This window comes from Typopeltis vanoorti, chromosome 26, assembly GCF_054136105.1.
Source record: "Typopeltis vanoorti isolate ZY-2024b chromosome 26, IOZ_Tvanoo_1.0, whole genome shotgun sequence".
Lineage (NCBI taxonomy): Eukaryota > Metazoa > Arthropoda > Arachnida > Uropygi > Thelyphonidae > Typopeltis > Typopeltis vanoorti.
The window spans coordinates 32,171,533-32,198,430 of NC_143574.1; the positions used below are offsets into that span (position 1 = coordinate 32,171,533).

Genomic DNA, 26,898 nt, shown 5'->3' on the forward strand with positions numbered 1-26,898 from the left:
CTTGTCACACATCTTCCTTCAGGCTGTCTCTCCTTCTCAGTTTACCGCAAACCTACACACACAGGCCAGTACATACACAAAATTTCTTATCACCACCTAACACAAAAACTAGGGGTCACAAGCACCCTTAAACACAGAGCTCAAACCATTTGTTCAAATGAACAAGCTCTTAACCATGAATATGATCCCATCAAATATACCTTTATAAAAAATGGATACAGTATAAAAACCATTCACAAAGACACCACTAATAACAAAAAAGATTTCAAGAATGCTATTGCTATCCCATATGTTATAGGCATTTCAGAAAAAATAGACAGAACACTACACAAATTACAACATCAAAACCACCTTTAAACCCCCGACAAAATTAAGACACCTACTCAGTTCTTCCAAGGATCTCCTGCCACACTTAGCCCACCCAGGGCTTTACAAAATAGATTGCACATGTAACATACCATACATAGGGAAAACAGGGTGAACCATCCCAATCAGAAAGGATGAACACAAACGTCACATAAAATACCTCCATTTTGGAAAAACCGGCCTTTCTGACCACGCACTCCAAACATACCACAGAATTGACTGGAAAGGTACCAAGTCCCTACACTGCACCAAAACCTGGTTCGAGCAGAAATTCAAGGAAGCATGTGAAATGCTCAAACATGATCTGAATCTGAATAAAAATGATGGTCTAATAATTCCAAGAATGTGGAGGACCCATCTACAACCTTCATAGCAACCACGAAGAAAAATCTCAACACAAGAAGACTTGGTGAAGTGTTTTTTTTTTTTTTCTTCTTCTTCTTCTGAACATTCAGCAGCAACCTGTATTGTACAAATCCAGAAGATAATCATAATATAACAATATAAACTGTATAATTCCAGAAGTATCCTAGTACTTGAGGACTTTAGCAGAGTCTATTGTAGTTTTTATTTTATTTTTGTTTATTTTATTTTATTTAATTTTTTTTCTCCCACTAGAGGGCAGGCTAAGAAAAAAGATTAGTTAACAATCTAGATGTCATTTACTTGTATAGAGTGCAACAGCATGTAGCTTGTTCTTATACACATGTATCCTTCTGAAGATGACCTCAATACAGGGGTCGAAAAGTAAAGTTATTATTTTATCATTAATCAGTAAAATAATCTTTTCAACACATCAATATGAATGCTGATCATCGTGTAACCTTAAAAGAAAGAAACTTCTTGATTGGAAGGCAGTTTCAAATAGATTTATGTGAGCAAACTTCAAAATGGGGAAATGGACAATGAAACGTGTTTGTGACTATGGCTAAAAAATTCCTATATTTCTAAGGAAGAAATATAGGAATTTTTTGAGTCATAAGAAAACAGGTAGCTGACGAAGAAATGGAAAAAGTGGTGCTTGTTGGAGACCTGAACAGTAGAAAATGAATCTCACCAAGCATATAGGAACATTTTGGAGAAAAGGGCAAAGCTAATCATAATGGTGAGTATTTACTTGACTTCTGCTCAGGACATGGACTAGTCATTACTGACACCATGTTTCAAAATAAAGATGTGCACAAGTTCACATGGAGAGAAGACACAATAAATAAAAAAGTCTCATTGACTACGCAATGGTTGATAGTAATATCATAAGGCTGGTTCAGGATACAAGCGTGCGCAATGGATTCGAAATTGGAAATGATCATTATTTAGTACAAAGCAGGATAAAAATGAATATCTCATTGAAAAGAACAGTATGTAAGAAAGTTTTAAAAAATAATTAAAGTTGAGTAGCCTTTTTATAGGTAAATTATAGACTCAACTATGCAAACATTATTGAAAAAAATTTGCAGCAGTTTGAAAACAAGAACGAAAACCTTGGAGTCTCATTGGCAAACTCAAATAAGACATTGATCAATTCAGCTAGAGAGGTATGTGGTGAAGTTGTCTGCAAGGATAAAAAAATAAGAACAACATGGTGGAAACAAGAAGTTAAAGAAGCAGTCCCAGAAAAGAAGAATGCATACCAAAAGTTCCTAACAAATAAATCAGATGCCCTAAAAGAATACAGATAAAAATGTAAGTGAGCTATGTGTAAAAGTAGTTAAACAAAAGTCATGGGAAGACTTTGGCAAGAATATAGAAAATAAATATCAGGAAGGTGGCAAAATGTTCTGGAGACTATTGAAGAAACTTAGAAAAGGAGGAAAGAGTACTGTAAAAGGAAAGAAAGATGATAACGGCGGCATGAAAACTGAAGATAAGGATATCTTAGATGTCTGGAGTAATTACTTTGAAAGACTGTTAAACGAATGTTGACAGAACATACTAGAAAATGTTCAAGAGGAATGCAAAGAGGAATACAGCCACCAAAAATTTGAAATGTGGAAAGGCAGCTGGAGTAGATGATATTCGACCAGAAATGCTGATGTATGAAGGTATAAAAGTTTGCAGTGGCTACACCATAATTCAGAAGTCTTGGGGAGAAGGTCGAATTCCTAATGATTGGAGGAGAGCTCTCATAGTACCTATCTATAAAAAAGGGAATAAAGCTGAATGTGAGAATTGCAGAGGAATTTCTCTACTAAGTGTTCCAGATAAGATGTATGCAAGCATACTTGAAAAGAGGTTGAGAAAGATTGTGGAAGAGAAACTTGGAGAAGAACAAGCTGAGTTCAGGCCAAATAGAGGTTGTCAAGATCAGATTTTCACTTTATGACAAATAGTTGAGAAATTGTGGGAATATGACAAGGATCTGTACTTAAGTTTTGTAGATCTGAAAAAAAAAGTATACAACAAGGTGCCCAGTGAAAAGCTTTTCAAAACACTGTAGTTGCATGGTGTAAATGGAATATTATACAGAGCAATACATAGCCTATATTTAAACTCAGTCAGCAGTTAGAATTGAAGGAAATACAAGAAGATGGTTTGATGTAAAATCAGGGGTGAGAAAAGGACGCACATTATCTCCACTCTTATTCATCATTTATATGGATCACATTATGAAAGAAAGTGGCATTAGGCCTGATGTTAGAATTAGAGATGTCAAACTTAATAACAGCTGTAACAAATTTGGCCTAAAATCAGGAACAAAGAGACCCAAAATAGGCAAGAATAGAAAACCTCAGCTGCATTCCGAATGGAGATCCTATAGAACAAGTAAAATATTTCAGCTATTTAGACACAGTTTTTAGTGAAGATATCAGGTTAAATCTGGAAATAGACAACAGAATAAGCAAAGCTGGTTCAGTGGGTAGCCAGCTGAATACATTTATATGGAATAAGAGAGAAATTAGCCAAAACACCAAACTTACAAGTATACAAGACAGTGTTTAAACCAGTTTTAAGTTATGCATCTGTGAACTGGGTTAGAAATAAATCGCTCTAGAGACCGCAGATATGAGGGTTCTGAGAAAAATTAGAGGAGTGAACCGATAACATTAATGGAAGAATCATTTTAGAAATAAGGATGTTAGTATTTAAAAATATTAGTATTCAAGAATTCTTACACATTCTTGAATATTAGCATTCAAGAATGTGTAAGCAGAGCTAATCTAAAGTGAAATCTAATATAATCTAAAGCAAAACAGGTGTTTGATGCCAAGATGGCAGGAAAGAAACCCAGAGGAAGACCACCAAGGTCTAGGAGACTTATTCAGTCAGAACTGTCTTAAAAGAACAAAATGTTAGATATGGCAATATTGGAGTGCTTACAAGTATTAGACTAATTTGGAGGAAATTTGTTGATAGGAGATTAATAATGTAAACTTAATCATGTAGTGCTGTCATAGTGACCTGAAAACCCCTTAGGGATACATAAAGAAATTTTGATGATGAATAAATATTTCAGCATATAAATCATACAACATTATCACATTTGATGGAATAAGAGCCACTGCCAGTCAATAATAATTCAAACAGAAACACACCAAAGTAAAGCAGTTATTTTTGCCAAGAAATTATATTATTGTTTAACTTGTATATTTTATCTTGTATATTATATGACACTTTATCCAAGTATCAGCAAACAAACTTTAGCATGAGGTATCTTCGCTACTAGTATATAAGACTGATGATTTCACATTAACTGCCTTGAAAACAATGCACCAAAAGGCAGAACCTCGGAAAATTTGTTGATCAGCAATTCATTGAAAAGATAATTTATTGACAGGCAATTCATCAAAACTACAAATCATTGAATGAACACTTCACTGAATTATTAATTATAAGGTGTGGGATCTGTTTATCAAAAATAACTTCAGTTTATATTGGATTAAATGATGCCGTTAAAGCTTAGCTAAATATTTCTTTTATTTATTTTTCACCCTTGTCAGTGTGGTGTAAAAAAAAAAAGTACTGAATAACTACAGCAATATATATATATATGTTATGGATTATGGAGTAAATGGGTTTATTAACAAAGAAATATATGTTTACACATGATGATGTATACATCCACAACTATCGGTGGAATCTTGGTTGAATAAAGCTTTAACAACGACAGATTACATGCTCGAAATGGGCAACTTGTCTTTCAAGACAGGTTTCGCAGCGCGTGTGAAGGTTCTCTGTAACCTTGGAGAACAAGAGTTGAGGCATCTGCTGGACATATCATGTAATTTTATCCCTTAATTCATCAAGGTTTGAGGTGGAATACCCATTCTTTCAACATATCCCAAATGAAGTCATCAAGTGATCTGAGATCAGGAGAACGTGAAAGGTATGGAAAGTCTGTGAGCCTTGAAATGAGCCTCCTGGGGAAGTGTTCTGAAACCAAGAAACCTGTAGGTTCATCTGTTTGTATGACTGCTTAGGTGGAAATGCCCTTTGTCCAAGAACCAGATATTATGGAAGAAGGACAGATCATAGATATTGGCCAGCACACGTACACAGTATTCCAGCCATGCAGCATAATACATTGCTGTTAAACACTGACTTACCTGAATAACATACGAAAAGGCACCTAGCTTCTTAAGGATTCTCTGTAGTGACCACCTTGATATCCCAAGTTTTACCGCTTTTAACAATGACTGCACTTTGAAGACTATAACACTTGCTTCAACACACCTTCTCATTTGTGTTAACAGTTCATAGTCTCCCTGAATGCCTTTTGCATTGCAACAGAACACTAACAGTACGTCAGAACCTCTTGATTAAGGCAATGATGACACCATTGCTTAGGGTATGCCAACAGAAACAAACTGTTCACAAACATGTTGTATGCTTGGACCATTTGCCCTACCAACTCTGTATGAATGAAAATAATCTTCTTATTCTTCTCTCTTCCATCATCTATGTGGATGATGAGGCCGAATGAACTCTTTCCACTTCCGTCTGTCCTGGGAGAGTCAGAACAATTCTGTCCAGTTTGGTGTCGCTTGTTGTGATTTGGTTTTCAGGTCCTCTTTTATTTTGTCTATCCATCTAATTCTGGGCCGTCCTCTGGATCTTTTACCTCCCATTGTTGTATTCAGGGCTTTAGATGGTAGTCTTTCTGTTCCCATTCTGGTCATATGGCCAAACCATCACAACCTGCTTTCTTGGATTTTGTCTATTATTGTTATTTCTTGTTTTAGTAGACTAAAACAAGAATGAAAATAATGATTAACAATAAACGTCTTTTCTTCCAGTGTCAACACCGTTGCTTCAGCTAAATGTAATGGCATAAACTCTACACATGCTCTTCTATTAATGTACATGCTGTCAAATGGCCTATCTCGTAGCGAGTGTACTTCAGTACACTCGCTATGACACTGTTTAGGGGGTGTCAAAATTCAGAACTGTTTTTATTTTTGCTCCATATATTTTACGTGGTGAATGTGTGTGTCAAGTTCTTTGTGTGTGTATGTAAATAGTCATTTCAGTCTGTATGTGTATATGGTGTATTTTACATAATATGAATAGCTGGGAAAAAAAAAAAAGCTAAAGGTGAGTCTGTTTTAGTTTTAACCTTTGGAGACTGAGTAGGCAATTCAATCTCCACTGACAGCCAATCAGAAATGGCTGGCCAAAGACTATCACTAATTTTAAGCAGCATCCAGTGAAGAGACAGCTAATAAATGCTGCCATTTTGTGGTTCCTAATACAATATTTTTAATGACTGAAATAGTGTGGGATTATGGTTGATTTTTTGAGCTTACAGAATGAAAAACCTGAGTTTCGGGGGGGGAAAATCCCTTGCCCAAAACAGAGTTCAACTAACTTGGGAACTGGTTGAAAAAAAAAAGGCTTAAAAAATTGCTCTAGTCAGTGACCACTATCGAACCTAGGCCATCCTTCAGGAGGTCTAGAGTACAGGAGTGGCAAACACCACTTCTACTGAGCTACACAAAAACATTATGTAAAAAATATTTACTGAAGACATGGAACATTTTCCAGTCACTTTAGGCCTCCATATATACAGTGTGATCAAAATTAAACAAGGGCCTTAAACAGTATCCCTGTTTAAGGCCCTTGTTGAGCACCATCCAGTAATCCAAATGCTGCAAAACTTTGCAGGAAAACATTGTGCATCATGCAGAAGCAATATCTCAGGGGGGAAAAAAAAGTAGTTCTAAAATTCACCACCAGGGGCACTGTGAACATCAAATGCATAAAATTTACATATCAGACAACTTGGTAGGTGCCAGGAAGGTTTAAAACGATGAACACATGATTTTTCCCTTCATTCTGGTGGTTAATACTGTCCACAGTGATGGCACTAACCTACATGCTTTGGTCATGAAGTTGTACTACCTAAACAACTGCAATGCTGTTGGAAGTTTTCTCTCTTGATTATACCATAAATTAAAGATACCAAGAAATTATATACTTGGTTTAATCCTTTATCCAAGTCTAAGCAAACAAGTTTGTGCCTGAACTATTTTCAAGACTGGGACAACTCGTATACAGAAGCTAATGACCACATCACTTGCCTTAGTATCCCATGATGCAAAGCACACATCCTTACAGGTATGTATAATGCTATGCATTGGGGGAAGGGTCACTACCCAGACTGGTTTCGACCTTTATTGAGGTCTTATCAGAGGGAACCAGACCCAAAGGTGATACCAAGGTTGAAGTAATGTAGAGGTCATATTTTCATATATGAGTTGCCAAAATGTGTCACACCTTATTATTAAAATGCTCTGGATTGGAGATAGTTATTGAAGTTTTTCCACTTGGTTATGCTATAAATTAAAGATATAAAGAAATTATATAATTGATTTAATCCTTTATCCAAGTGTAAACAAACAAGTTTGCGCCTGAACTATTTTCAAGACTGGGGCTCCCATTGATGAGACCTCAATAAAGGTCGAAACCGGTCAGGGTAGTGACCTTTTCCTTAATGCATAGCATTATACACACCTGTAAGGATATGTGCTTTGCATTATGTGATACTAAGGTAGGTGATGTGAAGTGATTAGCTCCTATATACAAGTTTCCCCAGTCCTGAAAATACGAGGGTGGTCTGAAAAGTTCTCAACCTAACAATGAAAAAACGAATTTATAATTTCAAAATTATTTTTATTTTTCAACATAATCTCCCATAAGACTAATACATTTATTCCAGCGATGCTCCAATGCCATTATCCAATCCCTGTAGTGGTTCTCAGTAAGATCTGAAAAAAAAAAAAAAAAAAAAAAAAAAAAAAAAAAAAAAAAAAAAAACGCTGACCAGCGAGGAAGAGTTTTAGTTTTGGTAAGAGACAGAAGTCAGAGGGAGCCAAATCTGGGAAACAGGGTGGGTGGATGTTCCAACAATTCATAGTGCGGATCCCTTAATCTTCCCATTGCCAAAACACCTTTGTGGGCAGACGCATTGTCCTGATGAAAGATGATTTTTTTCTTCTGAAAACCGGGTCTTTTCTCATGAATTTTTTTGTCTAGTCTGGTTAAAAGATCGGAATAATATTCCCTGGTTATAGTTTTACCCTTTTCAAGATAATTAATAAAAAAAAAATGCCTTTAGAATCCCAAAACTGATGCCATGACCTTTCCTGCTGATGGAACCGACTTTGTCTTCTTTGGCACTGAACAACCGGCTTCTGTCCAAAAAAAAAAATATTATTGTATGGGAATTTAAATAAGAGGTATACTTAATGAGAGTGATTAAAGCATGTTTTCCAGGGGCAAAGAAAAAGGAGGTTAATGAAACTTTTAAGTTTGCAAAAGAAAGAAGCAAATGAGTAATTTTTGGCAGGCACAAATGATTGGAAGGGTGAGAAATATGCAATGAGAGAAGATATGAAAGATATTAGAAGCAAAAATTAAGAGTAAGAAAGTAAAGATTGTAAATCTGCTGCCTAGGTATGATAGAACAGAATTGAGAAGAAGTAAGGTGTAAGGTGCTTGGAGAAAGTGTTGTTTGGTGTGAGGTTGGAAGTGCAAAACGAGGGAAACTAGAGATATTAGGGGGAAAGCAATCAAGCATGTGTCTATCCAGACTCATACTTATCTATCCTGGGGTGGATAGACATATCCTTGATTGCTTCCCCCACCCATAATATCTCCAGTTTCCCAGGTTTTGAATCTGAATTGGCAGTAGTTTTGAATCTGAATGACATTATATAAGAGTAACTGTGGGCCAAGGAGATGTATAAATGCATGTACATGAATGCCTGAAGTATAAGAAATAAAAGACAGGAGTTTTTAGCATTAGTCAGCTCAACTTGGACAAAAATGATTTGCATCAGTGAGACCTGGTTGTGAGAATGATGTAGTTACAGTGATAGAATGTAATGAATATTGTATTTTCAGAGAAGATAGAAGAAATAGGACAGGAGTAAAAGTATTATTAATGACAACTGAAGAACTTCAACCAACAAAAATAGAAGTTAAAAAAGATTGTAGACCTGAAATGGTTCATTGGAGGCCATCTGGTGTGAGATAGAGGCCAATAGGGCAAAATATATTCTTGGTTGTTGCTACAGAGTTGAGGGTTAAGAGGAAAATATGGATGGATGCATCAGCAAATTAACACGAGTGTAAGCCAAGCAATGATTGCAAGAAGGAAAGGGCACATAACAAAATGAAAATGGAATTTATACAGTCACTAAAGGATAATTACCTGAAGCAGCACATGATGGAAGAGACCAGGGATTTGAGTGTTCGATCTAGTAACAGCTTCAGAAGATCTATCTATAACTACACTACCACTACCTCCAATCAGGGAAACCGACCATTCAGTCTTGTCCTAGGAGGTTGCTCAATGTAGAAATTTCAGTTAAGAAAGGGTTTATGTGGAGATACAAAGCTGGTGATTATGACAAACTCAGGAGGAAACTTGGATCAGTGTCATGGCATAAGAAACTACATGGAATGAATGTCATTAATGCATGGAAAGTGGTCAAGGATTGCTTGAGCAAGGAGTATCATAGTGCACCCCTAAGGTCAGGAGGATAAACCGATAGGGATTAAGTGAATGACTAGCAATATAAAGCAGGAGCTAAAAAAAAAAAAAAGAAAAAAGAAAAAAAAAAGCATTGTGGAAGGAATATAAATAACATGATCAGCATGCCCATGAGCAGTAAAAAGCAGAAGCAAGAAGGGTGATTAGTATGGTAAGGAAGGCTAAATCAAATTTTGAGAGAAAATTAGCTAAGCAGGCCAAAGTAAATTCAAAAGAGTTTTTTTTCACTATGGACAGAACGAAGATCAGCATGTTTGCTAAAGGAATGTTCAACCGAATTGGCTAGGCTTTTCACATGTTTGTATAACTTGAGTCTCAGCTCAGGAATGGTAAGAATGTATGATAGGTCTATTATACAAGAATGGTGCAAAAACTGTCTAAACTACCAATCTATCAGTATCTCTGGTGTGGTAGTGAAGATTTTAGAGAAGGTGGTAAGAACTCGCATACAGAAATGGGTAGACAAACACACTATACTCTGCAAAGAGCATCATGGGTTTACTAAAGGAAGGTTCGTGTTTCAGCAATTTACTCATATTTTATAACAATGTTATGGCCAAGTTGGATAAAGGGAATGGATACACTATGATAATGTTGGATTTTGATAAAATAACATGAAAGGCTGTTGCATAAACTGGAGAATTAGAATATAAACTCATTATAAACTGATCCAAGTCATGAGTTTATATTCTAATCCGAATTGATTAGAATATATATTCTAATCAATTGGGATTAGAATATAAACTCATGACTTGGATCAGTAGATGATTGATTGACAGACAGATATCAAAAAAGTTGTATATGGTGGGTGTGAATCTGCCAGATTTAAGGTGACCAGTGGTGTACCTCAGGGTTCAGTCCTTGGGCCATTGTTATTCAATCTATATATTAATGACATAAGGAAGGGTCTAACAGGAGATGTGCAATCTTTTGCCTATGATGCGAAGATAGGCAGGGCAATCAGGGATGTTACTAATATCCAGCACTTACAAATAGACTCGAAATTTAGGCAAACGAAAACAGCTGTTAGTTTAATGTTAGTAAGTGTAAAGTTATGCACTTTGGAGTGATGAGATTTTCAGTGGCATATTATATTAATGGAATTATGCTACAACAATTGATGAGGCTAGGGATACTGGTGTAATGGTGGACAGAAATTTGAAGTTCAAAGTTCGCATAGCAAAAGTAGCAAATACAAGAAGATAATTGCGATGTTGAAGCGAACCTTGACATGTAAGGGTAAGAAAGTCATTTTACTGTGTGACCACAGATGCAAGACCCCTCAACACTTCTGCGCATGTCAGAAGAAGGCGAATCCATTCATATAATAGCCTTTGATTTATAATTCATATAATATCAATGCCTTTCATAGGATGAATGTTTATTATTATACGTCATAAAATAAGCTTTTCTTTTTATGAAAATTCTAGTTTTTAAAGTGGACAGTTGGAAACTTTTATGTTTAAAGCATGTAATTTTGTGTATTGGTAACAAATTTGTACATTATTTGTACCTCATTCCTTTCTCCCCTTCAACACAGAGGGTCTTGGATCTGTGGTCGAACAGTACCTTTTTATAAGGCCTTGATAACTCCGCACCTGGATTATTGTGTGCAGATTTAGTCTCCTGGGTTCTATGGAGATAAAGAAACTGTGGAAAGGGTGCAAAGAAGAGTTATAAAAATTATATCCAGATTATGGGATTTAGATTATGAGAACAGATTGCGAGTATATATTACAGACTCAGGTTACAAGGAGAAGAAGGGATGATATAATAGAGTTCTATAAACTTCTGAATGGGTGTGTTAGGATATCATCTGATGAAATTTTTCATTATACAGAGAGTGGGAAGAGAACAAGGTGGCATCCATGGAAATTAAGTTTGTTCACAGTCAAGAAAGGAGTAAGAGCTAGGTTTTTCTCTCACAAAGCAATGAGTGACTGAAATAGTTTTTGCTTTTAGATTCAGTGAGTGCATCTAATGTGAATGAATTTAAGGGAAGGTATGATAGCTGGTTTGGGCGATTTATAACCTCCCTCTATGAGTCCTTGTCTCCCTGGAGGGCTCAGATGATGACGACGATAATATTAAATCACCATCCACACAATGAAGTAACAGGTATGCTTACAGAATAATGTTGTAAAATACAACAAAATAATTATTATGTGTCTTGACGACTACCTACCTAGGTTGTCTGCACCTTTAGTAATAGTTAGGTAATGTTACCGAACACTTTTAAACAATATTTCAAAAGAAAATTACTCTTCTGATGAATTATGAAAGAAATTCATCGAAAAATGATTAGCGAATTGTTTTTCAATCAATTGGTTTTGATCCGAATTGTTGTTCAGTTAATTGTTTATTCAATGAGTTGATTATGTGTCTTGACGACTACCCACCTAGGTTGTCTGCATCTTGAGTAATAGTTAGGTAATGTTACCGAACACTTTTAAACAATATTTCAAAAGAAAATTACTCTTCTGATGAATTATGAAAGAAATTCATCGAAAAATGATTAGTGAATTGTTTTTCAATCAATTGGTTTTGATCCGAATTGTTGTTCAGTTAATTGTTTATTCAATGAGTGGATCAATTAACTGTTTCACATATTGCTTTTTCGATGAATTGTTGTTTGATGACTTACCGCTCAGTACTGTCTTTCAATTAACTGTTTTTGATGAGTTTTCATGGAACCTTTACAAAAGGCTCCATGAAAATTCCCTGTAATGAGACTTGCATTACAGGATACTAAGGCAACTGATGTGAAGTTATCAATCTCTATATACAAATGACCTAGTTGTGAAGTTATTTCATGCACAAAGTTTGCTTAAACTTGGGTGAAGGATAAAACAAGAATATAATTATTTGGCAAGAGTAATTTACCTTGTAACTATGTGTGTGTGTGGGGGGGGATTTCTATATTTTTAGTAGCAAAATGATTTTAATGATACAAAGTATTAATTCTATTTTAGCTGCATCAAATCTAATGAAATTTATATTTAGCATCCTCTTAATAAAGTTTGTTAAGTTCCCTCAATTGTGTTCTGATCAGACCATTTTGATAGTTTGATTAAAACTATGGTAAAGCAAATGTTTTATAAATGACAAACTGACTGTAATTCATGAAAAAGTTCTAAGTTCAACTGCTGTGAAAATGAATGACATCACTGACATGACTATGCAATTTTTACAAATATCTTGATTCATTTCCATACTTATTATATATCAAGTATTTATACTGTATATTATACTTTGTGTATAAATGGTTTAATTCTTGTACTTCGTTTGGTGAGACATCACATGTATTTAATTTTGGAAATAACTCTCAAGAATATAAATGTAATGAATAGAATATAATACAAAATTTTAAAAGTAACAGAATGCTGACATCTGATTATACCTTTAGAGCTATATGAGGAGAGGCACTTGTAGATCTGAAGCTGGACTTCCTACTCTTGAAAACAGACATAATGTTTTACAGTGTAGTTGCACATATAACAGTGGTACTGAAAGAAAGTGTGAAAGTAAGAGAACAAATATTAAATATTATTCATATGATGAAATGGATTTCTTTCATTCTTTTATAGTAAATGGAATATTACACTATATTTAACATTACATAATGGAGTAAAAAAGTTGGTCTGATCAGGGCTTTCCATATAAAGTTAAGTAAGCAGCAGACTTGTATTAGCTAATACATGCGCATCCCATTGATTCATCTGACTAGATACTAAATATGTGTATGCGTGTGCATGCAACTTCAGGGATACTAGCACTCCACATTAATGGAGTGCTAGTATCTCTCTGCAGTAGCAGAATTCCATAAATGTGTTTGGAAAAATATATATACCTAAATTGCTATATTATTGTCAAACTTCTGTTCTCCCCCAAATTCTTTTAATGATTCAAAGTGGAAATCTGCAGGAGCATATCTGGATTGTAAGATGTATATGTGTATGTTAGGAATCCAAGCATTCCCAATCCAGTATTTGAATATTGTGGTAGTATTACTGGGGGGGGGGTTATGAAGCTGAACATTGTCAGAAAGAATTTTCTTTCTGACAATCTTCAGCTTCATAACCCCCTTTCTTTCATGTCACGTTTATTTTTATTGTTATTCCTGAGACAGGGTGGGAAGTCCACAAATTGGCTTGAAAAAAGGACACTGTTTCATCTGAACAGCAATTCTTTATATTAATAATAGATCCTAGGTACTGGAACTTGCCGACTTCCTCAATTTTCTCCATTAAGGTACACTTGTTTCTCAGGAGCTTCCCTGTCTGTATTTCCTTAGAGAATCATAATCTTTGTCTTGGTAGGATTGAGCTGAAGTCCACTGTTTTCTTACTGATCTCGTTAACTTTCTCAAGAATTTTTCCTAGTTCTCCTTGTCATTACAGAGGAGTGCTGTATCATCAGCATACTCATATTACTGATCGGTCTACCACCCACCCCTAATTCCTGTCTTGAGCTCATCCAATGCTGTATGTATCATGTCCTCAGCATAGATACTAAACAAATGAGGAGAAAGTAGACATCCTTGCCTAACTCCCTTTCCAACCTGAAACCAATCAATTAATCCAACAACTATACAAGTTAGCTATCATGCCTAATAGTGTGTTGAGGGGAACTCATTCTTTTCATTACTTCCCACAGTTTCACAAGCTGAACACAGTCAAAAGCTTTAGAGTAGTCTATGAAATACATTACCATAAGGAGTTGTTTGTTGGAAATTTTCCCACTTGGTTATACTATAAATTAAAGATACCAAGAAATTATACACTTGGTTTAATCCTTTATCCTGAAACTTCAGGAGCAAACAAAGTTTGCACCTGAAGTATTTTCAGGACTGGGGCAACTAATATATATAGAAGCTAATGATTCACATCACTTGCCTTAGTATCCCATAATGCAAAGCACATATCCTTACGGGCATGTATAATTCTATGCATTAAGGGAAGGGTCACTACCCAGACTGGTTTCAACCTTCACTGAGGTGAAAAAGTAAAGGGTTGCTCATCATAAGACTAGAGTAGTTAGTATAGAGTGCAAGAGAGCCTGATAGTATTAGGAGGAAAAAAAGACAGATAGATAGCATGAGAGATAGAGAAAAGGCCTCAGGTCTTTTATATCATCATATAGCCAAAGGCTATCAGTTTTCCTTTTTCACCGATCTCATATAGATGAACAACAAAAAGACCAATTGAAACTAAAATACAAAGATGACTGATATCCAGGTGGTTAGCCCCATCTGGGTTAACTGCCTTGAGTTGGCCTTCTCTGTCTGGGATTGCTCTCCAGTAATCCCTGCAACTGACTATAAGACTACATTGAATTAAGAGGATGGAACTATTTAAAAAACCTCTCATAGCAAGAACAGACAGAATTTTATCTCCCCCCTGGTGAATATTGCATAATGTGGGTGGTCTACTCCATCTAGTAATAAATTTGATATCTCCTAAAATGCTTCTCTTTAAATACAAAAAACGTCTGACTGAACAATAAAATTTCCACAATACAATATTATAAAGCATTTGGATGTCATACTGCTGGTTTTCAAATCCATTTTTTTTCTAGCCTTCCTTAAATGGTATTTTAATTCATTAATTATAAAAATCAAAATTCTCTTCCTATTGCTGACAGGTGGTGGGTATTGTAAAAAATAACCTGTTCTGTTGTAAATAGTGGAATGCCCAACATATTACATAATCTGTGCCAAATACGCAGAGCAAGAGGGCAGCTGTAGAATGCATGTTCTACTGTTTCCAATTGGTAACAGATGTCACAGACTGGATCTCCAATGTTAAAGTACCTACATTTGATGGCAGTGACTGGAAGGCAGCCATATGCAATTCTCCAAGCAAGATTCTTCCTGTTAGGGTATCCTTGGAACTTCAAGTTATGAAACAAAACATTGTTGTCAGTACCCACTGTGGAACTTTGCAGCAAAAGAGATTAAAGGTTTCTTTATACCAAATTTTACATTTTTTAATGGAAAGAATGTCAATTCCAACTTTTATTGAGGTATTATCAAACGTAGCCAGATCCAGAGGTGATACCAGGGTTGAAGTAATGCAGAAGTCATACTTTCATATACGAGTAGCCAAAAGGTATTACACTGTATTATTAAATTACTCTGGATTACAAATAGCTGTTTGAAGTTTTTCCACTTGGTTATACTATAAATTAAAGATACCAAAATTATATACTTGGTTTAATCCTTTATCCAAGTGTAAGCAAACAAAATTTGCTTATGTCTTGTTTCCAGATCATCCCTTAGCTTACTCACTGTTAATAGCTTTTCATGGATAACACTGTATATAAAAAGCTGTCTGTTTTCTTTTAGGTCTGTAGTAACTAACTCACAGCTTATTACACTTCAGAGAATGCTTGAAACACACCCATCAAATGCTTAGAGGAAATCTCAACTGTTTCTTTTTGTCAACATCTCCGATCTTTGGAATCCATCTTGCATCTACTTTTTGAAAGCAAAGATCTTTTTCAATGATTATCATATACAAATGTTCATGTCTTGTGAGATTTTATGCACAGAAATGCAACAGCTGTCCTGAATAAGCTTAACTTTAATAAACTCAACCAAAAACTAGACAATAAATATATTTGAAGAAGAAGACATAAATAAAATAAGCAAAAACCTAATGAAAGTAATAATCTCAGCAGCCAATGAATTCAAAAGCACCAAACAACAAAAAGACCATAAATTTTCAGAGGAAACCTTACAACTACTAAAAAAGAGACGAAATATGAAACAAGACAAAAACTTAATTTCTAAAATAGAATATACAGGACTATGTAAAACAATAAGGAAAAAGATGAGAAATTAAATAAGATCTTATAACACTAAAAAATAAAAGAAAAAATTGAAAACAATAAAAATATGAAAATACTAAGAAAATATTTATCAGTTGGCAAAAGTTAAATAACTGCAATAAAAGATAAGAATGGAACTACAATAAGGAACCAAGAACAAATCCTAAGCAGGCTAGAAGAATTTTATAAAGAACTCTATAGTGATCCTTCAATAGATAAATCAAATATAAATAACTCTTCTCCATCGTATATGGAATTCATCCCCCCCATTCATTTCACATGAAATAAAACAAGCATTAATTAAATGGGGAGGAAACAATATAATTCACCATGTCACAAACTTACTAAATCTATGCCTAGAAGAGGGGAAGATACCAGAAAATTGGAAAAGTGCTACTCTGATACTGTTATTTAAAAAGGGGGACAAAGAAGTAGTAAAGAACTATAGACCAATTAGTATTCTCTCTAATCTGTACAAAATTCTCACAAACGTAATAACAAACAGGTTAACATCTCTTCTAGACTCAAATCAACCAGTAGGACAAGCAGGATTCCATAAAGACTTAAACACAATTGATCATATTCATGCAGTAAAACAAATAATAGAAAAAGCAGAAGAAAACCAATTGCCTCTCTGTTTAGTCTTCATCGATTATCAAAAAGCATTTGATTCCATCAAAACTAATAATCAAAGCACTCCGGAATCAGCGAGTTCCTGGAGAATATATGAACCTCCTCCAGGTAATATACTTCACTGCAACAGCAACAATCCAATTTTACATGAGTAGCAATAAAATATCAATTGAAAAAGGTGTCCGACAAGGAGACCCTCTATCGCCCAAAATCTTTACAGCAGTCCTTCAGGAAATATTTAATAATATAAACTGGACAACCTTGGTATAAAAATTAATAACAGAAACTTAACACGCCTAAGATATGCAGATGATATCATAATTTTTGCAAATGCTCCAGAACACCTTAATATAATGATAGAAAACCTATATCATGAAAGCAAAAAAGTCGGTCTAAAGATAAACAGAGAAAAAACTAAAATCATGTTTAATCATTTTGTAACACCAAAAAACATAATAATAGAAAACAATTTCCTGGAAAGAGTCACTTCATATACATAATTAGGTCATTTCATTGATCTAAACTGTGGACTCCAAAAGGAAATAAATAGGAGAGTTCAACTTGCCTGGAGTGCATTCAGAAAACTGAAAAGCATTTTTCAAAGCAATCCTGTTCCACTCTTGTTTAAAAAGGAAGATATTTAACCAGTGTATACTTTGAGTCATCTTGTATGGTTGTGAAACTTGGTCACTAACAAAAGCACTGGCAAATAAATTAACAACTCAAAGAAAAATGGAGAGGTTGATGCTAGGCATCACATTAAAAGAAAAGAAGTGAAACACCTGGATAAGAAGCCAGACTCACATTACTGACATCATTCTTCACCACAGGCAACTAAAATGGAAATGGGCTGGACATCTATCCAGAAGAGAAGATAAGCGATGGACCACCATACTAACGAACTGGATTCCTAAAGAATAGGAAAACAAGGCTGACCTAAAAGAAGGTGGAGTGATGAATTGTCAAATTTTGTTGGTGAAAATTGGTCAACCGTTGCCAAGAACAGAGAAAGGTGGAAAGAACTGGAGGAAGCCTTCATCCAGCAGTGGACAGAAAATGACTGAAAAGAAGCAGCAGCAGCAAGAATATTTGCTGCCTCTCAGCTACACTTCATTGCAATGCACCACTTGTACAACTGTTTTTGACAGTTGCATAATCCCAAACTGTATGATCTCAAAACTAACAAAAATTCAGTTAACATAAACTAGTTTTGGTTACTGTCTCCAAAAGTTGATTAGATATTGCTTCTCTATCTACTTACCAAGTAACTTCAGCAGATGCCATCTTATATTGACTAACATGCATAATGCAAAGCAGGATGTGGAGGATAGAAATGTGAAGTGACTGAAAAAATGACCCCATCATTTTATGAAAAATAATAAAAATTCAAACTGGTCCATTCAAATTTGAACTACCCTCTTACTCTATCATTCACAATTATGAGCAAATATATGTTGCTGTTATCGGCCTACTGTATCATGCTGCTGCTGGGCAAAGATCTCTCCCAAATTTCTCCACTTCTGTCTCTCTCTCTCTCTCTCGTGAGCCATCCTCAACCAAGTTGTTTTCTGCTGTTCTATGAGATCTTTTTTCATCTCCCACCTCATTCTCTGTTGCTCCTCTGGATCTGTTGCATGCTCTCTCTCACTTTCTCTCTCTGGGGAGAGAGAGTCATTTTCTATCAGATGGAAATTCACTTGCAGGAAACCAAAGAGGTTGGCATAAAACAGATGACAATACATGTAATGAGCAGCACACAATTATCCAGATGATGTGATATAGTATAAAGAGCTCTCTACTGCATTTTACATGGACTACTTGAGTCATAAGACTCCAAGGAGGTGACATATAGGATGTACAATAATATGTCAAAAAAGAGACTAAAGATAAATTTAATAGAAAGACTAGAGTACATTGCTAGCTGCTCTTAAAACCTGGTTCATCATATAGATCGATTTATCTATATCATAATGTGATTTCATATTGCACTATGTGAAAGTTACCAGGTATTGAGCAAAATGTTCTTCTCTTAGAGTATTTTTGATTCATTACGTTTTACAAAATGCATCAGTATCCTTTCTTGCAAGAAACCAAGCAAACCTATGCTTTAGAAGGTGACCAGGTGGGGGGGGGGGGAAGAGAGAGAGAAAGATAGAAAAAATGAGGGGTTATGATAGTGCTATATATTTAAGTTGGTTAGATGAATTTACTGGAGTGAAATTATTGAGGGAAAGAGAAGAGAAGGGGCCATTCACAGATGTTGCATAAGGAAACAGTTGGCAAGAAGTAACCTCTTGTTTGGTTGGTGGTGAATGAGTGGAATTAGACTGACATCTGGCAGTCTAATTCCATTCAGTCAGTCTTCAGGCTACAAAAACAGGGTTGTCATATGTACTGTATACGCAGAATTATTCCCTATGACATGTTTTTAAACATTCCGTCATTGGGCATTAGTAGAATGCCCAATTTCCCTGTATGGAGAGCTCATCTATCAAGCATAAAAACTTCTATTATAGCAAATTAATACCAGATTACCCATGGCAAAGTATTGAGCCATTACACCAATATACGTGGATGACAAACTGATTTCTAATAATTCTATTCAAACTGAAAAGAATTATTAAAGTGATGATAGTAATTTTACCAAAACTGTTCCTTAGTTGACCCAAAATGCTCAGTCTTTAAATGGGTTATTCAGGTTTATTAATACGTCAACTGACTTTAGTTCTGTCATGCCTTAGTTTTCGTTTGCCTGCTTCGATGTTCGTATTCGTCGTATTTTAAATATGTTTTTAACTGTGTGCTGTTTCTTTATCATCTAAATTAAAATGGAAATCTTAACGAAGATGAATAATAATAATCTCTATATAATCATATATTTGAACGAAGAGTGAGAGTGGCTTATGCTAAGTTCAACTTACAATAACAATCTTTTGAAAGGGCCTTCGACAATATATGCACAGGAAAACAAATATTATATTTTTTATTTAAAATAACAGGATTAAGTAAATATCTTCCACTAAAATACCCTCTGCATTTTTTATCACATAAAAATATTATGACACACGCCACACATCAAAAATTTTGTCACAGCTGAACGAACCGAAGACTTCAGTAACAAGAGCGAAACTCCACCTGGTGAAACAAGTAATATTTTAATAGTATCTGAGTCTGTGTGTTGTAAAAAATATGTGAATAAAAGAGGAAAACAGCCACTAATATTGAAAGAGCTAAATTGATAAAACATCGTTTGATAATATATATATATATATATATATATATATGTGTGTGTGTGTGTGTGTGTGTGTGCGTATAAGAGTGAACCGGTGGGTGTGGGTGTGTCCGCGCAGTTTCGCAACCATATGTCTGTGGAAGAAGTGTCCTGGGTTCGATTCTATTTCCTTTCTCGCTTGTAGTTACGAGCATGGCTTTCTAAAACAGTAAAATAGCAAAATTCTTGCTGTTTTTGAACAGACATAAACCAGCACGCATAAATAAAGAAAGGCGTTGTAATATCCTGCTATAAAAAACCGCACTCTTTTAGGTGTTCATTGGTAATGAAATCCTATAAAAGGTTCGTGGATGTATTTGCTTTTGGCTTCATGGATAACCAGGAGCATGCGGTTGGTTCTTATTTTTAAATGTACGCGTTCTAATTGCATGTTAATTCTAAAGTACTACAGAAGACCTCCCTTCTTAAAAAAAATATATATATATATGGAACTAATTGCACGCTTTCTTGTACTACTTAATTCGAAATGCATATCCTTATGCCCTTGTAAAAATAAGGAATTAATTACATGGTTACTAGTTGTATTTATCTCTAAATGCCTATCCTTATCCTCTTGTAAAAATACGTAACAAATCTCTGCGCTGTGTAGTTCCTACAGCCTTCCTCGTAACTATTTACCTACTTTTAAAATCTGCATAGCCCTGTTGAAGGAACGTTTTTCGAAGCCTTTCTTCGACCGGTTCCAGAGTTGTATTTGTACATATGGAACTAATTGCACGCTTTCTTGTACTACTTACTTCGAAATGCATATCCTTATGCCCTTGTAAAAATAAGGAATTAATTACATGGTTACTAGTTGTATTTATCTCTAAATGCCTATCCTTATCCTCTTGTAAAAATACGTAACAAATCTCTGCGCTGTGTAGTTCCTACAGCCTTCCTCGTAACTATTTACCTACTTTTAAAATCTGCATAGCCCTGTTGAAGGAACGTTTTCGAAGCCTTTCTTCGACCGGTTCCAGAGTTAGTCGGTCTCTTGCACGGACAAGCAGGTTTTTTCTCTGGAAACTTTGGTCTTACCGTCAAAAGTACCGTAAACTCAAGAAAATCCTGAGCCCCACATTATTTCAGACAGTAACATATCATGTTCTGGATGCCGTGTTTGGGTTAGGTACCAAGAGATGACAGCAGTGGCGCACTCAGGATTTAATCTTGGAGGGGGCCGAGCGCTCAAGATTTAACCTTGGGGGGGGGCTGAGTTGAGTAAACGTTTTGCGAATACACACTGCACATCGCATACGACCTATAACTGAGCATCTGCAGTGATCGCTAATTCATAAGTAGCACACAACATAAAAAAAAATGAATTTGAATTAAGAAAAGATTTTTGGAAATTTTTCTAGTGTTTTTTCCTTTCTTTGGGGGGTGCCCTTGGCCCCCCCTGGGTGTGCCACTGGATGACAGCACTTGTTTGCTGGTCTCTTCATTGGTGGCTGCCTATAATTAGTGATAGATATGGGCCAGCAATCTCTGATTGGCTACTGGTGGAGATTGAACTGCCCACTCATTCTTCAAAAGCTAAATAGGATTTAAAGGCCTCACTTACTATCTTTAAGTTAATAAAAGGCATTAGTTTATTATTATTATTATTATAAAATCTGCATAAAATAGTCCTCAAAATTTGACAACACACTCTTACATTATGTCAAAGAGTTGTCTTTTGTTTGCTGCCTATATTTCAGTGATGTACTAAAAACTCTGGGTTGATCTTAGTAACATACACTTCTTGGAAAGAAATCAACGGAATTCCCCATGGACAAGGCACATCGTGCCACGAACGACGCACGTGTTGGTAGCCGGTATAAGTTGGAGGAATATGTTGTTTCTATGTCAGTGCAATGGTCTGCAGGAAAAATGGCTGACAGAGTTTGAAAGAGGCATAGTCATAGGATGTCATATTGTATGACTCTTTGGCAAATTATTGACAAATTGGGCATTCAAGGTCAATGATAACATACTCAGATGGAAGCACAAGGAGTGAACTGGAAGTGTTACCCATATTAGACGGCTCACCACACTCACCGAATTTGACTGTAGGGTGCTATGGAAGATGGGTAAAAACCACCATTATTCGTCCTCAACTTTGAATGTTGAGTTCTGGGCATCGACTGGAGCACGAATCTGTACAAAAGCATTCTGAAGCGAGGCTCACAAGGTAGATTTTCATTATAGGACTGCAATATGCAACCGCACATTACTTTAATCAACACGCCCCGTCGTCTTCAATGGTGCAAAGAACATGTACAGTGGGACGTGGAAGATTGGAAAGCTGTGTTATGGAGCGACGAATTACTATGCATCTTTTACCAAGCAGATGGACAGGTGGTAGATTTCTGGTTAACGTCACCTACTAGAGTGAGTAACCGCAGTTATGAAATTCCGAAGTGGCGGTGTGATCATGTAGTCCAGTTTTGCCTGCTTTGGCCTCGGACGTCTGTTTGTGGTGCCACGAACATTGAACTCCAAGCTGTATGTGGACATTCTCAACAGTGCAGTGCTTCCTACTTCTTGAAGTTTCTATGGCACACACCATTGTCTCTTTCAGCAAGATAATGCAACTTGTCATAAGGCTGCTAATGTAACTGCGTGGTTTGTGGATATGAATGTCACCCCACTTTAGTGGCTTTCAGTCTTGATCTCAAACCTACTGAACATCTATGGGATGAACTGGAGTGTCGATTGAGGTCAAGAGACGTCCTCTACACAACTGTCCAGGACTTCATTACATGCTTACAGGAAAAATGATCTAAAATTCCCATTGATTGCTATCGTACGCTTGTGGAAAGTATGCTGCCTCGTAGGATTGCTGTAGTCATCGCAGCGAAAGGTCATACATCTTATTAAGGTAGGCGCCATTGCTATTTCCCCCCTCACACTCTACGCTGTCCGTTGACTTCTTTCAAAGCAGTGTTCCTTTTTTTTTAGCTTACCCAATGAATATATACAGATATATATAAATATTTTATTTACACACACACACAAACACCCATATGCGTCTGGTGGGTTTCACTCTATAGCAAGGATGACTCAAAACTTATTTCAACATTACGCATAAAGATTTCCAAAGCATCATTTATCATTTCGGACAATAATATATAATATTTAGTGTTAGGGTTCGGGGTGACGAGATGGCGACAGTTATCTATGGTACTCTTCTCCCCAGATACATAAATTAAATGACTGGTAGCCATCTACCATCTGTGATAGCTGAGGGTGGAGTTGACACACCACCTGACTCCAAAAGTTAGTCGGGGCTAAACGACCTCTCCTACTCCCTTTTTGGAATAAAGGTGTTAGAGAATTTATTTATTTTTAACTGGTTTTTATATCTACCTTAATAATCTATTTTTTGTTATTCTCCGAATTTTAAAATCGGTTGACAGTCGGCCCTGAGTTGATTCTGTCGTAAATCCTAACTAACCATTTGGTGTCTTGAATTGGATATGATGATGGTAATAAGAATGATGGATATGCTGTAATAATTTATCTGGTAAATTTTCAGTACTCAGAGATATGTGCACAGTGATAACTGATTTGCTATTTTTTTCTTTTCTTTACTGCTGCTCAAAAAATCACTACTTTCGCTGGGTTTTTAAGAAAGAAAGAGAACTGTTTTCCAAGCAATTAGTAATAAGAAGATATTTTTACTTCATCAGTATCGTAGTGAGACCGGCGTCGATGATTGGTAGCTGTGATATATCCTTTCAGAGTACATTAACAGAGCATAACATCGTCAATTTTCTTAACGATGTTATTCGAGAAATTTGCTGCATGCCGTAATAAAATAAAATGTAGCATAAAATAAAATGCAGTATGTTTCGTATTTGTGGCACAAAAAAAAATAAAGATTATTCGTATACAGGCTTCAAAATCACTTAAAAATAATATAAAAAAATTAGGCATTTCTTCATATCATTAATTAATTACATTATTTCAAGGATATATTTATTTCAAGGAATTAGTACACATACAGTGCACTGATTGAGAAACCTTTATGTAGATGTACATAAACGTCACTTACGCAGCGCATATGCAAAATACTTGGTCATGTAAATCACCTTTGTTTAATAGACAATGAATGGGAAACCCTCATCAAAATTACTTCTGAAAAATTTGAGAGCATATTTACTTAAATCTAAACATCTTCATTTTTTTTTTTTTTATCGACGGTCCTACCGACGGTTCAACGCGTGCATTTGCATGGGGCAATAAGTTTTGGAAGCGGCAAAATTGACCTAAACTATACAAAAAAAAAATAAAAAAAATAAAATAATAATAATAATAATAAATCATAAAAAAAGTCATTTATTCCTTCTCTGTTGAAACAAGATTTTAGGATATCGTTAGTTAAATTTTTACATAATAAAACTTCATTATACTGTATATTTTTTAAAAATCATTAATATTTAAAATAATGTATTATGTTGCTCTTAATATCGCACTGTTAGTGTTAATATTAGACGACGCGACAATAGCAGAACACATTCTATTTTGCATTTCCGATTCCATTATTGGCCGTGAGTTGACCTTGACCTGATCTTAAATCTCATTTAACCAATGAGGAATTTCCTTAGACTACACTTAGATTAGAGTACACTGATCTTATTTGTGATTTTGCGAATATGAAAGCAAGAAAAGTTTCGTTTTAAACAGTAGGTTTATATTTTAACACTATAAACATAAATTAACTTATGTTGAAACATAACACCTGCAAGCCAGACGCGAGGCAGGGACGAAATGGGTGAATACCGCAGTTGGAAAAGTAAAAGGGCATAAAATTTATAGTTTATGTTACAATTATAATGGAGACAGAAAAAAATAAAAATAATAATTAAATTGGTTATATCATATATTTAAAAAATATTAAATTTATATATACATATTTATAAAGATAATTATATTTTATTCTAATTATATAAGCTCCAAATAATTATTTTGATTTTGATAATCCCAAGGACAGAAACATTTAGATCCAATTTCATTGAGAAAATTTGATTCTCTTATAAAAGGAACATATTTATTTAAGAAACAAAATTAATTGGAAATTTTTATTTAGTAATTTAATATTTTAATATAAAAATTTGATATATCAATAAATAATATAAATGCGAAACTTTTTGAAAAAAGAATAAAAATATTAAAAAAAACCTATTATAGTCGTATGAGGTGTTATTATCTATAATTAAAATTATCTAAAATTTCGCGCAGGTGGCGTATTAGTTATCGTCTGATAATTATCAGTTCTCTTGGTTACATTATTAGTTGGTGCCGAAGTTCAATTATATTAGTTGGTGACGAAGTTCAATTATATTCATGGTATATGTGTGTGATAAGAACGTACCTAAGATAAAAGAAGTCAGTAATGTGGTGAGTATAGTCAGTAATGTGCTTGATTTTTCATTGATTAGAGTTTCGTATATGCGTCGTGTTAGGCCTAATTTATACGTGTATTACTACTATTGTATTGGTGATAAAGGCATAACAATTTAGGTGCTAGTTGCATTTTATTACTAGATTATAAAGATGGAAACTCAGCAGATCTATTTAAGAAGGAATAATCACCAGGTCAATGTATTAACTGATTTTAACGAATTACTTTTTACTGAAACTTTTGTAGTGTGACTTTAGTATGTGAAAGTAAGAAACTTAAAGCACACAAAGTAGTGCGTCTGCCTGCAGTTCTTTCTTTTATGGCATATTTCTTGAAAACTGGTGTAAACATCCAGTTGTTATTCTCAAAGATATAAAATACAAGGATTTAAAAATGATAATAGATTTTATGTACAAGGGTAAAGTGATCATTTTGCGGGACCAACTTGTACGTTGGTCCCGCAAAATGATACTTAACGCTGCTAAAAGTCTGAATGTTGAGATCTCTACAGAGGTTGCACATTGGGATACTTCCAATATTGATATGCAGGAGAAGAGTGAACATGACTCAAGTAACCAAGCCGTGTTACTTGCTGTGGTGCAACCAAAAAAAACACAGCACAGAATTGCCACCGTTAATTAAGAGAAAAAGAGGAAGACCTCGGAATGGATATCCTTATGGTTCTAACAATAAAGGCATGAAGACCAACAAAAATAAATGAATTAGACACACCAGAAGATACCAACAGGCTAATAAAGTCGCTCACAAGTGACGCAAGGCCAGAACTGTCAGGAACTAATTATCCATTAAATGAGATTTCTGTTTCTCATTTAAATATATACCCAAGTTCAACTCAGGACTTATTTCAATCCGTACAGAGTTCAATGTTGGTAAAAGGATCACAACAAAGTGAAGATACAATAATAGAATTGGAGGAATCACAGGCAGTGGCAAAATCTTTTGAGAGTTTGTCCCAAGATCCAATCTTAATCCCATTAATGAATACGACACCTATTCTTAATACTATTGAGTTTTAAAATTTGGGTAGCAGAAATGGGATATGGATTACACAATCGGTGGTAATATCTTGGAAGTGGTAGAGGAGATGAGAGATTTCGGAGTGATTGTAGTCAAGGACCTAAACTTTCGGGGACATGTTACTAAAATTGTGAGGACAACAGTGGATCATGGGAATGATTCGGAGGGCTCTGACTTGTAGAAGGAAGGATGTTAGGTTCCCTTTATACAAGGCATTGAGCAGGCCACATATTGATTACTGTCCACAAATTTGGACATCTGGTTTTTAAAAAGATGAAGATGTGTTGGAAAAAGTTCAGAGATGATTAGCTAAGATGGTTTCTGGTCTCTGGAATGTTGAGTATGAAGACAGATTGATAACATGCAATTTGC

General features: G+C 35.2%; 1 protein-coding gene across 1 annotated transcript in view; it reads right to left on the reverse strand.

Annotated features, from left to right (window-relative positions):
* The window catches only part of LOC150092464 (dynactin subunit 1-like), a 334,669-nt gene extending 314,737 nt beyond the window's left edge, over nt 1–19,932 (reverse strand). Inside the window, exons 1-2 of the mRNA XM_090414876.1 lie at nt 19,747–19,932; nt 12,762–12,867 (exon numbers count right to left, since the gene is read on the reverse strand). The gene's annotated coding sequence lies outside the window, so the exon portion shown is untranslated. The remainder of the gene's footprint in view (nt 1–12,761; nt 12,868–19,746) is intronic.
* Nucleotides 19,933–26,898: the final 6,966 nt, after the last annotated feature.